The following is a 15716-nucleotide window of genomic DNA, read 5'->3' on the forward strand; positions in this document are numbered from 1 at the left end:
TCCTTCTAGACGATGGAGTTAGCTTGCCGTTATCGGTTAAGCTGTCAACAACAAGAAAGTTACAGCGAATTTCACCAAAAAGCATAGAAAATCACAAAAGGGCTGAAACTCACCTGGTAGTCATAATCGTTGCCTGTGACTCGTTCCAATTGCCATCCGACGTGTCCCGCGTGACATCGTTCGCGAGTGAATCCGACGACTGGAACGGTGAAACCTCCCGGTGTAGCTTACCGGTCGAAGCCGAATGATCTTCCTTCTGTGGTGATGGTGGTGCCGAAAGGTGTCGCGATCCTATCGCCGCTCCCATCGACCTAGACCTAGAAGACATTCTCTGAGCTCCGTGTCCGTGAGATCTCGCATCTTCCGCAGCATGATGCCTGCCGGCTGCTGATCCTTCGGGCAGTTCATCATCTTCCTCCTGCTCACAGCTCGTCGGTTGATCCAAGCTAACCGACCGTTTGCGGAAGCTTTCCTTTCGTCGATCCGATATCACCTGTTGGGGTTCGTCTTCGGGGACGGAACTTTCACTTGCGTCGCGATAGTCGGGTTTCGGTAGCTGCGGTACACTCTGCTCTCTCATCGTAGATCTTCCTTCATTCATCGTCGCTTGCCCTCCATTCCGCGTACTAGTTTTCCGGCGCTCGGCGTGTGCCAACTCACCTTCGGACTGAGCCTTTTTGTAGCTTTTTCTTCTTGACTGCACCGGGCGATGGGACGGGCGAGACACTGTTTGAAGTCGATGAAAATCTCCTGCTCTTCGCCGGTACCGTCCAGCTCCTGCTCGCTCTCGGGACTCGCACGTCGAACAGCTGCCCCTCGGAGGAAGACTTGGTGTCGTCCTGCATGTCCAACGGTTGGATGTTGGGTGGAGTGACCGGACAGGATGGGGTGCAGTTTGGGTGGTGTAATGCGAAGGAAGGATGGGCGGTTGTGGTTTGACCAGCGGTTGAAATGGTTGCTGCTTGACCGGTGTCGTGAACTGAGCCTGCATAATGGGCTGAACCTTCTGGATCTGTTGATGCGGAATGGAGTTCCGTTTGGCTAGGGCGTGTGTGTCCGGTGCGACAAATGCGTAGGATGCGCGTCGTTGTTGCTGTTGTTGGTGCTGCTGTTGCTGGTGCTGCTGTTGCAGTTGCTGTTGCTGGTGAAGTCCTTGGACGAGTGGAAGCCCACTCGAATGTTGCTTCTCGGGGGGAAGCACTATCGCGTGGGCAGACATCCGCCGGTTCAGGGTCGTCGGGGCCGACGGTGTGCTGTCAAAAGATCGAACATCTTGATTAACGCTTCCGTTGGACAGGATCAGATGCTCGGGAGCGGGTAGCGCCGGGTGGGACTGGTCCCGGTAAACAATCTCGTGATGGTGGTGCGCATGGCCATGGTCCCGCCGGGGCAGTGTGTGCGTGTGGAACTCTTCCGGCTTGTGGTGGATGCAGGTTCGCCGAGGCAAACTGTGCGTCTCGAACGGTACATATCCATTCTCGTACCCGTGCGTGTACTGGGACTGATGGGGTGTTTGTTGGTGTTGTTGTTGATGTTGATGTTGCTGTTGTTGCTGCTGCTGCTGCTGCTGTTGATGGTGATGATGCACTTGCTCCAGATCCTGTTTACGCAGAAACTGGAAGGTAGGTTCTGCCGCATGGCTAGCCCGGCGTGGCAACACAATACTGTCGTACGCGTCGTACGGGTAGGAAGCCGTCTCGTACGACGTCCGCGAGCCATCGGTCGAGCGGTAGGAGGTGGCACTGTCCTGCGAGTGGTTTCGCGAGTGCGTCAGGTGCGTCCCATCGGAATGGCTCAGCTGCGAGGAGGTTCGTGACGATGGTATCTCGAAATGTGGCCCTACGTGTGAGGCGGGCGGTGACGTGATGGTGAATGGGGATTTCGGTGGTTCTTCCGATTGCGTGCGATGCAGCAGCTCATGATCGAAGTTAACATTAGCATTGCTATGTGTGTACGTGTGTGTGTGTGAGTGGATATGTGAGATGCAGGTTTGTTTTGTTTGATCATGAGGCCCGTCCGATGGGTTTATGAAGTGCGCGAGAAAGCAAAACAAAGCCATAACATGAAACGAGAAGTATGTGGTATGATGTATTTAATCGGTAATTTTATGGCTGGTGCTTGATTACAAATGGCAAGCATAGCAGCATTGGCAAGCAAAATGCCTTACTTTAAAGAAGAGGGAAAACCAACAAAAACTGGGCCATACTTACGTTCCCGTATCGGTAGGTTGAATTACGTTTGGATCGATACCATTCTCCTGGATTCGATCGCCGGCTTCTGATAGGCTTTTGGTGAGCTTACGGCCTCCTCCATTGAGTCCGCCATTCGTTTGGGCACCTTGGGAAACCATTTTTACCTGAGCAAAAGCAAAGAAATGGGAAAGAATGTATTGTTAAAAAAATACGCCTAAAGGTATGCAAATTGATGATAAAACTATACATTTTTGTTTCATAGTATTTTATAAGTATGTTATGCCATGGCTATTTCTATTTTATTTATTAATAAAAAAATTGTTGCCTCTTCAGCAAATCACGCTGGCGCAACATTAACAGCTTGAGATAACATAAACAAATCTCAATGGTTTTTTTGCCCCTTTCTGTTCAGTTAATTTTTCCAAGTTTATCATCGGAGACCCACACACACCTCGCCCTGCGCATGACATTCCAATCTTAATATCATGATCCTAAACGAGCTTAAGGGTGAGCTAAGGCTCACAAAAAAAAAACCGAAACAAAACAAGCTCCAACCACAGCACGAGCCCGGATTCAGCATATGCAATAAATCTGAGCTGAGAAATTTATGGAGATTTTATGCTACGTATATTCTGTGCACAATTTTAACTGGGGGGCCTTCTAACCGAATAATGCTGAAGATTTGGGTCTAGGGAGACAAAAAAAAACAATGGAGCTACTTTTGTTTCTTCGATGCAAATTGTTAGCTCGGTCCTAACAATATACCGTGATCGATATTTTGGTAATGGAAGAGAGTAGAGCAGTGTGTGTGTGTGTGTGTGTCATCCTGTTAGTGCGATGCTTGTGTGCGATGAGTCGATAAGGGGGGAGAGTACTTTTTATGAGATTCAGACTGTCACCAGCTGTCGCTTTCGATTTTGTGCAGAAGCTTTTTGGACAAGGAAGTGACCCAGTTTTTCGCCTCGACTCTCGGTCGAATGGGAGAAAAATGATTCATTGCGATTCCAATCGTAACTTGAAGGTCAAAGAAAGTGAAAGTGTGTCGGACGGTACATAACTTAAAGAGCGTTTTTTGAATTGTCTTTATTCGAAAATCTCTCACATAGAGCTGGCGAACAAATGAAGCTAAGTAGTGGTTTAGTGTTGGCTATAAAAAATTTATAGCAAGAGTTACTATTATCATCACTATGAAGAAGAGAGAAACGGTCAATGTGGTTTCGAAACGACTTGATAAATGAATTAGTTAAGCGGAAAAGATTTTCCACGAGACACACAGTTGCGGATGAACAGATAACGAAGCAGCAAGAACATTTCGCAACACACATTCATATTTACCCCGTCTGGTTTACTTTAGAGTCCAGGACCGATCCAGGAGAACGGTCTTCAATTACCGCCACCCGTGTCGGAGTAAATTTTCAACTTCCACCATGCTGAGCTTTAATGAAAATTTCCCCATCAAACTTCCTCGACTGACTTCTTTGCATATCCAGCTTGGAGCGGCCGTAGCTTCCTTTTTTCTAGCCCGGTTTTGTTTTTAACGCGAGTGCCACTGTTGTTGATGAAGTTTTGCAGCATAATTAGAAGCAAGTTTATCCATTTATCCGTCCAAGCAACCGACAGCGCTCGGGTGGGTTCGGGTAAACGCTTTTTGCCGCTTTTAGTGGCACAAGTTTAGCTAAAAAACACACACACACACACACACATAAAAACAGTCGACTGGGATGAGATAGCGGAAATCTGAAACCGTACCGTAGTGGGAAAAGCATATTAAAAGAATGTTTCTTTACAGTGCAGCTCGGTACAAAGATGCTTGTTTCGGTTTTGGTCGAGAAAAAAAAAATCCTCTGGAAGGGATAACGCAAAGGAAGATCCCGGAAGAAGGACGGCTGGAGGAATTGTTTCGTAACCTAATTTTCGGTAAGCTTGATGAGGTAATTGAGGTTGAGCTTTGAATTTGTTTTGTGATGAATCGGATTTTTGAGCGAGTTGTCGAAGGAGGACGATGTGGTGATTGGTGACAATTGGAGGAAAAAGTGTTGATTGGAGCAATGGCCATTTTTTAATCTGCCCAATTTTAAATTAAACTTTTGTTTTGCTTTAGTTTTGTAACAGAGTCGAACAGTGTTTCAGTCCGCTTCACCGAAGCAAATAGATTACATTTTCAATGGGTTGCACTGAGAAAAAAATCAAAAAGGTTGTAATTGAAAACATACCATCGAAGTGTGCCATCCGCTTGTAGTACGCATTGCATACTGCCAGGCGTAAACCAGGATGACAATTATTCCGATAGCGACAATCGACTAGCGGCAACTGGGGCTGCCGAATGGATTTCAACAAAAAATCCTCGATTCTTTCGTCCCAATACCAATGCACAGCACTCAGAGCATTCATGAATTGAAATGTGAAAAACTTTGGCACAGCGAAGAAAATAAAATTGGAAAATGAGTACCTCGAACGTACTATTCAGCACAGCTTTTTTAATCTCCTCTTTTCAGCTGGAATTCCAATTGAACGAACGGCACATTGGGCAATTGGTCGGTTTCCGGAGTGCAAACTTGTCCGTTTGTCTTTTGCTTGCAAATCTCTGTAAAAAGTGAGTGTGTGTGTCTGTGTGGAAATTAAAAAAAATCGTATAACACACACGCACACACATACAGAATAGTATTTGTAAATGGGAGGATTCAGCCGATAGTTTTAATACTGATGATGGCAAAATAAAAAACAAAATGGGTGAAAATTAAGTTTTTCTTTTGCAGCGAAGGTATTAAAAAAGATTAAAATGAATATAGTAGTGGCAGTCGAAATCTGGTCCGGGCCGGAACGATTTTCAACAAGGACGGACCTAAAAAAAGCGGTGATTAAAATTATAATCCTCCTACCGACAGCTGGTAATGGTTCATTTGCACCGGATTTACAATAAAATAAATTGGGAAAAGGAAACACGAATTTTCCTCCAAAAGTAATAATTGACAGAAAAAAATCCTATCTGCCCTCACGGGATAAGCACATACGATTTTAATCCGCTTGCTTCGTCGATCGTACGGAAGGTTAATAAATTTGAGCGATTATTGAAATTGCCATTTTATTGTTACACGTTATAAAATTGCAAAAGTAACGCTTTGACAGTGTGAATAAAATTAATACCCTGTTGAATATTCAAAACGTTACTTGGGGAATATTCGGTTGACTCGTTCCCATCAAATTGCCCTACCAACCACGCTTGCCTCAATGATGCTCATTAACCTACTTTCGGAATTGCGCTCCGTGCCAACTTTATCTAATTTGAAGGTCGTTGTTTTCCCAACGCTATAATCATTATCATTCCAGACCATCGTATCCGGTGGGCAGCGGCAGGAAGACAAGTACATTGTAAATGAGCAACTTTCTGGGTATTTGGGAAGCCGAAAAGCCTTGGTTGTGTTTGTGCCGGTGTGTCTACAAAATGCACATCGCCGAACTGAATCCGTGAAGCATCTCACGATGCCACGCTTAATCCATCCGCAAGCTCGTTACCGGTAATAGACAGGTATTCGAAACATTTCGTCTTGCGCTCGAAGGAAACGACTCATTCGAGGCAGCCACGAGTGCAAGACTTATGCATCCTGACCACTGCCAACATCCTCGTGCGTACCCGGACGAGACATCGCCGAGATTCATGGTTAGTTGCAGCGATTTCCAAACTTTCGCTCCCGCAGCTCACCCTCAGCTCAGCTCCCAGCGCCAACATCAACCTTCAGGATAAATAATTCGATGCGCTCAAGAGCACTTTAGTTTCGGCCCAGAACGTAATTGTTGTTGTGTCAGCTCGAGTGTCAGTCCCGAGCGTGGAGTGCGGAAGCACTGACAGAAGCACAAGTTTAAGTGTGGTTCGGTTTGGTGCGGAGTACGAGTAATTTTATGCCATTTTAGCCCCGTGCTTGTTATGATGCTGCACGACCCGTAGAGGCCCTCTTGCGAACGGGTGGGGTGTTTTTTAGCGTGAGAGGATGTTTTATATATTTTTCTTGGTTGGACTGTGTTTGTGTACGTGGGTTTGTGTCACAGCTGTCGAGAGGAACACTTAAGTGAACTATGCCGAACCGACAAGGGCGCATTGTCGATGCGTTGGGACAGCGGGTAGAGTGGACAAGTTGTTTATCGTTTTACAATAAAGCATTATTTTACAAGATTTTTAACATTAATTTAACGATTGATTTTGTACAATTAAGCAACAATTATGAGACTGTTTATTAATTAAATTAATATACAATGATATGAAGTAAATTAAAGGCAAAGTTTTCGCTGAATATTGTGTTGGCAAACAGATGGATTTCAGTGTAACAACAATAACAGCTCTAGACAACCGAACCTTGAATTTTTAGTAATTTTTTTCTTATTAAGATGGTTCTTACTCCAGTATAAGGTTGTCGTGAGTTGTCAGAAGAACCTTATTGTGTCGAGTTGTTTTGCTCAAGAAAAGAAATCACAATAAGAGCTGAACTTCAATTGCAGCTCTGGAAAATGCTTCTTGTTCGTAGGTGCTCCTGATTAACTCGTAACAAACAATAATGGATAGTCGGAAGGATCCCAAGTCTTAGGATAATTTTAGAATTATAATGTTAAAATAAAGCAAAAATGGTTCCAACTTACCCGATGAATAGTTCTGGGACTAAGGGATAGGTTGTGTGGTGCAGCACCTTTCTTCCCCAAGTACACTTCCGTCTGCGTTGCCTGCGTTTTCATTGCACTACGCTTCACCTTCTCCAGCACAATCATATCCTGCTGATGTTGAAGCTGCTGTTGCTGTTGTTGAGCGGCGAGTTGCTGGGCTACTGCTTGTTGCTGCTGCTGCTGGTGTTGCTGATGTTGTTGATGCTGCTGTTGTTGCTGCTGCTGCTGTTGATGTTGATGCTGAAGGTGTACCTGATGAGCAAGAAGGGCCGCTTGCTGGTGCTGTAGATGCTGCAAATGTTGCTGGTGCAAGTGTTGATGAAGATGCGAAGTTGGTTGCTGCTGTATCAGCACATGTTGAGGCTGCTGCGGTTGTTGCTGCTGTGGCTGTTGCTGCTGCGCTGGTTGCTGCTGCTGAGGTTGACTGTGGCTCGGGTTCTGCGGCACGGACAGGGGTTGCTTTTGGAGGGCTTGTGGCAGCAGCGGTTGCTGGGCGGTGGGTTGCGTGAGGATCGAGTGCAGCGGTGCGCCAGCGTACGGTGTGGCCGTGTGCTGGGCCAGCGTGATGGTAGGCTTCTTGCCGCCTATCAGTCTTTCTTGGCTACGGGCCGCTGCCAGCCGTGACAGGGGTCGGCTACCCATCGCCTCGTCGAATGAGGTGAGCGTGTAGGATCGGGCAAAGCTGACGTGCTTCGTCCTGGTAGGTGACAGGGTGTCAAAGGGCACCAGCAGAGAGAGTGGGGGGGAGAAAAAGAATGAAAGGAAATCGATTACAATTTCGTGCTTTCTGTGTCGGGAAACGGTACAGAAAATTACAACGATGAAGAAATTCCTCGAATTATCACAAGCAAATCCGAACTGAGGGCGAGCTTTCAGGTTTTTGGAAGATACGCTTGGATAATTTGAGAAACAATTTCACTTTAGACAGAACGGTTGAACGGTATCTGGCGAGTTCAGGAATGCTGCCGTCGAGTCCGTTAGCATTGTCAAAGTGGGTTTTACAATTCGAATTTGACAGAGCTGAAAATTGATTTCTAGCCGTCAAGTAGAGAGAGCTTCGATAAAATTGGGAATTAAAATTCTAAACTTCTGATACATGTTTCAAATGCAAATTTAGCAAAAAGGCTTTACTTTTAACATTTCATGTTTAAAACAAAAATAAAGTAGAGAATTGAAATTAAGTCATTCTACACTTTCCCATTCATTGACCTGTTGCCAGAACTAGCAAGAGTCTGATTGTTAATGATTTTTTTCTAATCTCAGCTCACCACGTGCCAGATGTTTTGTAAGAAATTTGTTTCCCTTTGTCCACCCTCTGCCATTCATGCGATTTCCAAATACTTCCACACGAAAATCCTTCACAATGGAGGCGCCTGGTCGTTTTCATGCTGTGGCCAAAAATAGCTTTACATAAACCAGCAAACGGAATTTGTATTGGCACAATCAGCAAGCACATATATTTTGCTGGTTGAATGACTTTCCAGGAACGGTACGATCCCCACCCCAAATTAGTTTCATTTTTCTGAACGGTTCGAAAACAGTAAGCGAGCAAATGAAATGGCGTCCGTCGCTAAGGCGCTTACAAGTCAACAGATCAATAAATAATTTCACGGACGCGGAGGCGCTGCACGTGGACAAGCAACTTTCGAGGACTAGAAAGCGAGGGCCGAGGGCAACAGGTGACAAATAGCATTCACGGCCGGGTGGATGGAGATTTGAAGACATGGTTCATTTCATTTGTGATTGGTTTTATGCAAGACTATCCGGGCGCAAAGTTGTCCAGCCGGGAGCGAAAGTAATTAAGCAGCTCATTTAATTTATGCCGCTCTTTCTAGCGCTACGGAATTGGATGAATTTTTATTGAATGCCACACAATCAATCAGATGCGATTCAATTCGATTCAATAGCTTGTTTATCCTGCGTCTTTGTGGCGATAGCGAACAGACGGGAGAAGATTGAATAGGAAAGGAAATAAAATTTTGATTCTTTTGTACCGCCTTTTCATAACGATAAAGAAAAGAGCAAATTGCTAAATGACGTCTCAAGTATAACAGCTCTCTCAAGACAAATGAAATACACACCAGCACACAAGCCGGGGAATAGTTCATTTAGAGTTTAAATCAAATATGAATGTCAACTGTCACTTCCGCGGTGGAAATGTTCTCACCCATCCTCCTTCGAGCCCGAACTGCTGGCCAACCCGAAGGATCGTTCATTTTCAGCGTATTGTATTGCATCACACCACACGACAAGGAACCGCTTAGTGTGACTGACAATCGGTGAGAGAATAAAAGAAAATCCCAGCCACCGAGAATGCGAGTACTGTACATGTAGCGATTTTGCTTCCCGGAAAAGCTGAGAAAAAAATTAAATTAAATTTAATCCATTCAGTGGAACCTCCCGCGGGAATAAAATCCAATGCCGGTAAATGAACTGCCAGCAGCGTGAAAACTTTTTCTTATTCGCTGATGGATGATAAGAAACTTGATTTGGGATGTGCTTTTTTCATTTTTCTGTTTTTTGATTGGATAATACGCAGGATAGGATCATTTAAAAAATAGGTTGTGTTCTTGGAAGCAGATGGTTTGTTAATTATGTTGAAAACTTTGAAAAATTAAAAACTTATCTGGTTTGTCCATTTCCTTGGATTAAGAACTGGAGTGAAACCAGCCAGATCCGAAATGGAACCGTGAGTACATTCTAGAGAACCCAAAGCTGCTACAGATCTCTGGCTATGATACACACTGTATTTCTATAGATATTTACAAAAATAGCCGAAAATTGCTATTCTATCATGAGTGAGGAAATCCCTTAACGGATATCCCCTGGCAGCTTAGTTTAAAATCTTTCAAGCCAAGGTCCCGAAAATGCAGTTCTCAAGTAATTGCTTTCCCACCGTAACCGGGATTAAGGTAGAACAAAATGTTCATTGCCTGTTGTAGTTCAAGATTGGTTCGGTGGTGCTTAGAGATTCTGCCGTTACGATGGTCATAACGATGCTACTGAGGATGATGATGATGATAATAACAATGTCTACCATCCAGACGAGCTGAATACGGTGCAGCACGCTCCAGCACGATAGCACACCACCATACCAAGCATAAACACAATCAAAATCATTCTAAACGACGTTAGTGGGAGATGGAGATTTAGTTACATGTTGGTGGTAGTTAGAGGAGCGATGTTTTTTCACCAAAGTCACTCTTCAAACGCTTCAAAGTGTATGTGTGTGTGTGTGTGTTTTTGGGGTACTGTTTTTACAGTTGAAGCTTTCGTGGAAAATCAAAATCACCTGACAGGAGGTACTTGAATTTCCATCGCACCGTACAACCGTGGCCGTATTGTTTCGAACAAGTGCTTTTGTCCAAACAATAGCCCATTCTTGACTGACAGGAAGGAAATGCGAAGCTTAGCGGGACTGTGGTAGGATCAGGTTCAGAATGCCGCGAAGAAAAAAAAACTAACATAACAGCTGTTTCGGCTGACACCCGTGAGAAAAATACCAGCCCGAAAACAAACCGTCGAATAGAAGCCGTACTTGCGGTTTAGGTGGTTGAATCGTCCGTAAACCGTTGGAGCTCCAAAATTGTTTGTCTGTAGTTTCAGATTTCCGTAGCAAGGGATTAAAGGATAAGGTCCAAATTGGAACATGGTGGCTTATTGTTGGGCGAATTTAATATTGTGCTCAAACAAGTTTAAGGCAAGAACAAGGCTAACCCGAACACTTTGACGCGAACAAGACGTTTCCGAAGCGATTTCACAGCAAAACAAAGACCAGCGACTATCGTGTCATGAAATATGCAACCCCTTTATGCAATTCGTCCCTCGTTCGTTCAACATACCGGCAGGCAAGATCCAACATCTGGCTGCATCTTCAAAAGAGCTCACACAAGATAAGAAAACTAACCGTCTTCCGCCGACAACAAGCTTTGTTCGCGCTCGTCTTGATGGTGAGCTGTTTGCTTTGCATCCATATATTTTCGGGAAGTGGAAATCTGCTTCATAATATTTTCCTTTTGTCCTGTAGCTGTACAGCGGCGGATTTACGTTTGGCACAGAGCACAGCAGAGTGGAACGCTTCCCTGCTGACAGTTGTCAGCAGTTGAAAAATTACCAACCGCTTCAGATAAGACAACGGATTGTAGTGTTTTGTTTGATCTGCTTCGTTTCGGTACGGTACGGTACAAAGCACCGAACGCAATCACCTGCTGGAAGCCGGAGCCATGGCATCTCAGTTGGCACACCAAACCAAATCTCATCCCACCGCGGCGGAAGACATCAAAAATGGATGAAAAGGCAAACCGCCTAGCCGAACGGCTTTTGGGACACTTCCAAGGCCAGCCAGTCAATCAGCCAGCTGTTGATAAGAAATGGGTGCGCTTGGGGTACCGGTTGGGTATGGGGGGGGCTCGTTCTTTTTTGCGTGGACAGCGAAATTCAACTTCAATCTCGTGTCTTCAAACGGCATACTTGATTGCGGCCTGCTGGTGCTGAATCCGAGCTGCTGGTGTGAGATGCTCTCCCAAATTGGCTTCCTCGAAAAAGACAACCATTTTGTTTGCGCGCTCCTAGTGTTTGCGAAATTGTGCAATGAGCATGACAATTTATTGAAGTGTGTGCGTGTGTGTGCGAAGTGTACTTGTTGGGTTGTTTCGGTTATTTGCGAGCAATGTGTCACCGTTGCTAGGCGAAGGCATTAAATTGTGCGCTGCTGTAGCAGTGGTGGTTGGTTGTTTAGCAAGAAGCACCCAGGGTTTTATGGGATGGAAATAAATAATTACAAAACATTTGGTAGTTCGCATGAAATAAATCCTTTTTCTTTAGTGGTTTTTTGGCAGATATGTAGAAGAACGCAAGGAGTGAAATGAATTAAACGAGAAGTACAGACTTTAGAGAAACTTCCATATCAAATTAATTTTTCTTCTTGATTAAAATGAAATGATTAAGGATGCATCATTCAGTAAAACTGCTTTGAATTAAGTATAATTTTATGTAGCATGTATCTATGAGCTAAACTTTATGCTAAATGAAATCACGATAGAACCGTGTTTTGCTGCCGCTGTGTTTTTGTGATGCGATTTGCATACTTTAAGGCGAGAATTGTGCTCGAGCGTAATTAGTATGATTACCGAAGAGCAAAACTTTGTAAATTTGATGCTTTTACAGTAAAAATAAATAAAATAACTCACCTTGTAATCAAACCGTAATAAAGTAACAGCTAAGACACAGTAATAAACAAAAACAATCAAATTATATTCAACGTTTGGGAAGCAATTCCCCATATTCAAGCAAAGCACTAACACAGTTGAGGCAAAACAAAGGATCAATTAATTCGTAGGATTATCTTGTCTTCTTTCCCCTCCCCCCTTCCATCTCACCTCCCAATGCCAGTCCTCCGAAACGCTAACATTATGATAGGTTCGTTAATACTAATTAATGATCACATTTCACCGTCCGCCCGTGAAACGCTTGAGCGAACACAACTGAGCCAATCATTAAGGCTCATCTGGGCCGAGTAATGCGATTGCTAAACTTCCACCGGGAAGAAACTACGGCAACAGGGTGGGGTGAACTGCACTGCCCCGAACTGAAGGAACCTGTTCATCCGATCGATCGAAAGTATTTGATTAAATTAACATTTAGCAATCCAGCCGGGTCCAGCCAGCCCGGCTACCAAACCGTCGGCAATAAAGCAAATAAAGCTTCTCATTAGACGGATTGTGTTCCCGATAGTGAAGCGGGAAGGATTAATGTAGGAAAATGTTTTCCAATCAAGAGTGGCGTCACGTTTTCTTCGATGCATTTGCAGAAACACACACACGCGGAAAGTCTCCGAAAGGAAGACACAAATAATTGATATCAATTCCTTTAGATAACATCAGCACTCTCACACACACATATATATACACGTGCATGTGGAGATGCAATTCTCATCGACGGTTGAACGAAAGAAAATCAACAAGGCGAATTCACGGAAAGCATTTAATAATGTGTGTTAGCATTGCCCACATGTTGCAGTTTTTGTCCTTCGCTCGATATGTTTCCTATCAATTTGTAGAGCAACTCCCTGTCCCTTCTCCGTGTTGGCATTGCACCAATACGCTTCACCGACAGCTTGGATGTGTCCCAAGAGATCAAGAGCAGGCAGCTAGCTTGTTGAGCCCGGGGCCGGGTGCAAGTTATTCTCCGACTACACTGCCCTCGATGTGCTTTATCGTGTATCAATGGTCGTCGGTAGTATGCCAAGCAATAAATGCCATTGCGTAATGAAGTGACGTGTTTGTGTAGCGTGGGACACGAGGTCAAGGCAATCGATATAACTCCAGAAGGTCTCACATTGCGTTAGAACGCAGCTACAATATGTTGTACAAAGCTTTTGTACACAAGCGAATAATATTTGAAGAATTGTATTTAATTGATGAGGCATAAATATATCTTGCTGTTGGTTCCAACAAACCTTGGTGGTCCGCCCGGGATGCCATCGATAAGGCCTACGTTCGGTGGGGGTGGTGGTGGCGGTAGCAGATCATTATGGGCCGGACATCGATAAAGGCTGTCACCGCCAGGGTCAGCCATTTTTTGTTTTTGTTTTGCGTCGATACGAGCGTAAGATTCGTGGCGCCGATTTTCACGACGAAGAATTAAGACATTGGGCATTTTTATTACAAATTTTGGTATATTGATTTGGTTTTCGGTTTTGCGATGTTGGAAGAAAAAGTTGCAAAAGAAGAAAAGAGCAGAAATACGAAGAAAAATCGAGATAAAATTTGATCGTAGGATAATTTGACGAAAATGGTTCACAAAGTGTTTATAGTCTGCTGTGATTGAATTTGCTATAATTGTTTATGGTACATTATATTATGTGTCATTTGGAGTTCGTACATGGCAAGGTAATCGATTCTGAGCTTATAATGAATAGTTATAGACATCAATTTTGAGCAAACTTATATACACACAGTTATTAGTAAAAGCTACTTAAAAAATCTTATTAACTCTTATGTACAGTGGTAAGAGAGAGATAGAGAAAGAATATTTACATTGAAATCAGTTTTTGAAACTCAAAACAAGGAATTTAATTCAAAAAATTGGATTATCTTTTATATAAAAATAAATACTAACAATTCCTAACCTTATGAAAATTATTTTAAAAAACTGTAAAATTTTATATGAACAAAATCATTCATGGTAGAGAGTTGGAAAATTTAATTGTTAGGGAAAAATTCTTTGAAATAATAAATAGAGTTTTAAAAATTCAAACATTATGTACATATCATAAAAGTTTATAGTTAAATAAAAAACTGTAAGGAATTTGAGGGATCAAAGTAAATAAATGTAAAATCCAATTAATACCTATTTAACAACTACCAATTTACACGCAAAGTCAACAAGAAGCGTAAGTCCCACTCGGATTGGTCCTGGTCCTGGGTGATTTCTGCTCCACTTTTCGACTAAATCATCATTTAATTAGGCCAATACATTAAACAACAACATCGAGCTGGTTTTCCATCCACCAGCTGCCTGCTTCTTTCCCTCCTCGTTCTTTCTCTTACACTCCCCCATTTGAAGCTTTAAATAAATAATTCGATTTTCATTCCCTTATCTATTTCGTGTGGCTTTGGCCGGACAGTGGTGAAAAGCGTTAGACGAGCATCAGCACGAAAGCTGAAATCCTTTCATTCCGCAACACGCTGTTGACATTTCGATAGTGAAAATCACTGTGTGCCCCACGTCGTTGGCCGGTTCGATTGCGACAGCACCAATCACACCTACATACATACTCATGTCATGTCACTTTTGGCACACTGGACCGGAACGGTTTGGCTCGGTCGAGCCCGGATAAGCCCGGAAGCAGCTAGGAAGCGAGCCGGTCAGCGTAACCCAATGACAGGTTAGTATTATCTTTCAATTAGTGCTAAAACGTTACCAATTTTCCAACCTCGTCTCGAGTCCGGGTCACCGGCTCACTCGACTCATCACTAGCACCACAAAGATGGAAACGTAATACCAAACAGTGTTTCGTTCCATTCGGGCAATTCGATTCAGCGTTCGCCGGGTGTCGATCGATTGGTGGCACCGCGATGACTGATAAACGATCGGGCTTAAGTTTTACCCCTCGAGGATGCATTTTATCGCCCCGAGTAGCCGAGTTCCTATTCGAAACCTCCGGTCCGGAGATGGATTGGGCTGCTGCTTTTAACTTCACACTCTACGCCCTTGAATGCTCGCGTATGGTGCTCTCTGTTCAAAAGTTGGGTAAATCTATTTAACGCTGCAGCTCGGTGCTGGTGCTGCTTCAAACGCTGTCAGTACCATTTCAATTCACAGCTCAAACGAAGCACCGTCTGTTGATGAGCGTCGAGAGGTTAAACTTGGCAGCCTGTCTAAGGATTAATTTCACGCTTCATTAGACGGTTCGCTTTTGGATCGTGCCATGCATTGTAGAGCAGTTTATCAAAGAGTTTGATTGGAGCGAAAACTAAATAGAAATATTTCATCGTCTTAAGCAAAGGCATGAATGACTCAAAAGGAATGGTTTGACCGGTTTTGTCTATGCCGTATCAAACATATTGAATTGTATAACTCCAAGGGGTCTAGACTAATAGGAGCCGTAAGTTATGCAATTCGAATAGCAATGCTCTAGAAATATTTAAATTTCTTTAGATATTTTACTCATGTAAGTAAAACTTCTATTGACACATTTATACTTCTTACAAATTTTCAAACTTAGTTTTTAAAACTCTGATGAGAGACCTTACATTTAAGTAATTTAATTTACACATGGCTTTCACAGAATCCATCCTTCCTTCCGTGTACTCTTATCTGCGATCGACGCCATAACAAACTGCTCTCATTATCATAAATTATGCTAGGTGC

The 15716-nt window shown here is 43.6% G+C and overlaps 1 pseudogene; it reads right to left on the minus strand.

The window, feature by feature from the left end:
* Window positions 1-5: 5 nt before the first annotated feature.
* Window positions 6-15716, minus strand: part of LOC118517130 — a 56522-nt pseudogene continuing 40811 nt past the window's right edge.

The sequence above is a fragment of the Anopheles stephensi genome, unplaced genomic scaffold, assembly GCF_013141755.1.
Source record: "Anopheles stephensi strain Indian unplaced genomic scaffold, UCI_ANSTEP_V1.0 ucontig53, whole genome shotgun sequence".
Classification (NCBI taxonomy): Eukaryota; Metazoa; Arthropoda; class Insecta; order Diptera; family Culicidae; genus Anopheles; species Anopheles stephensi.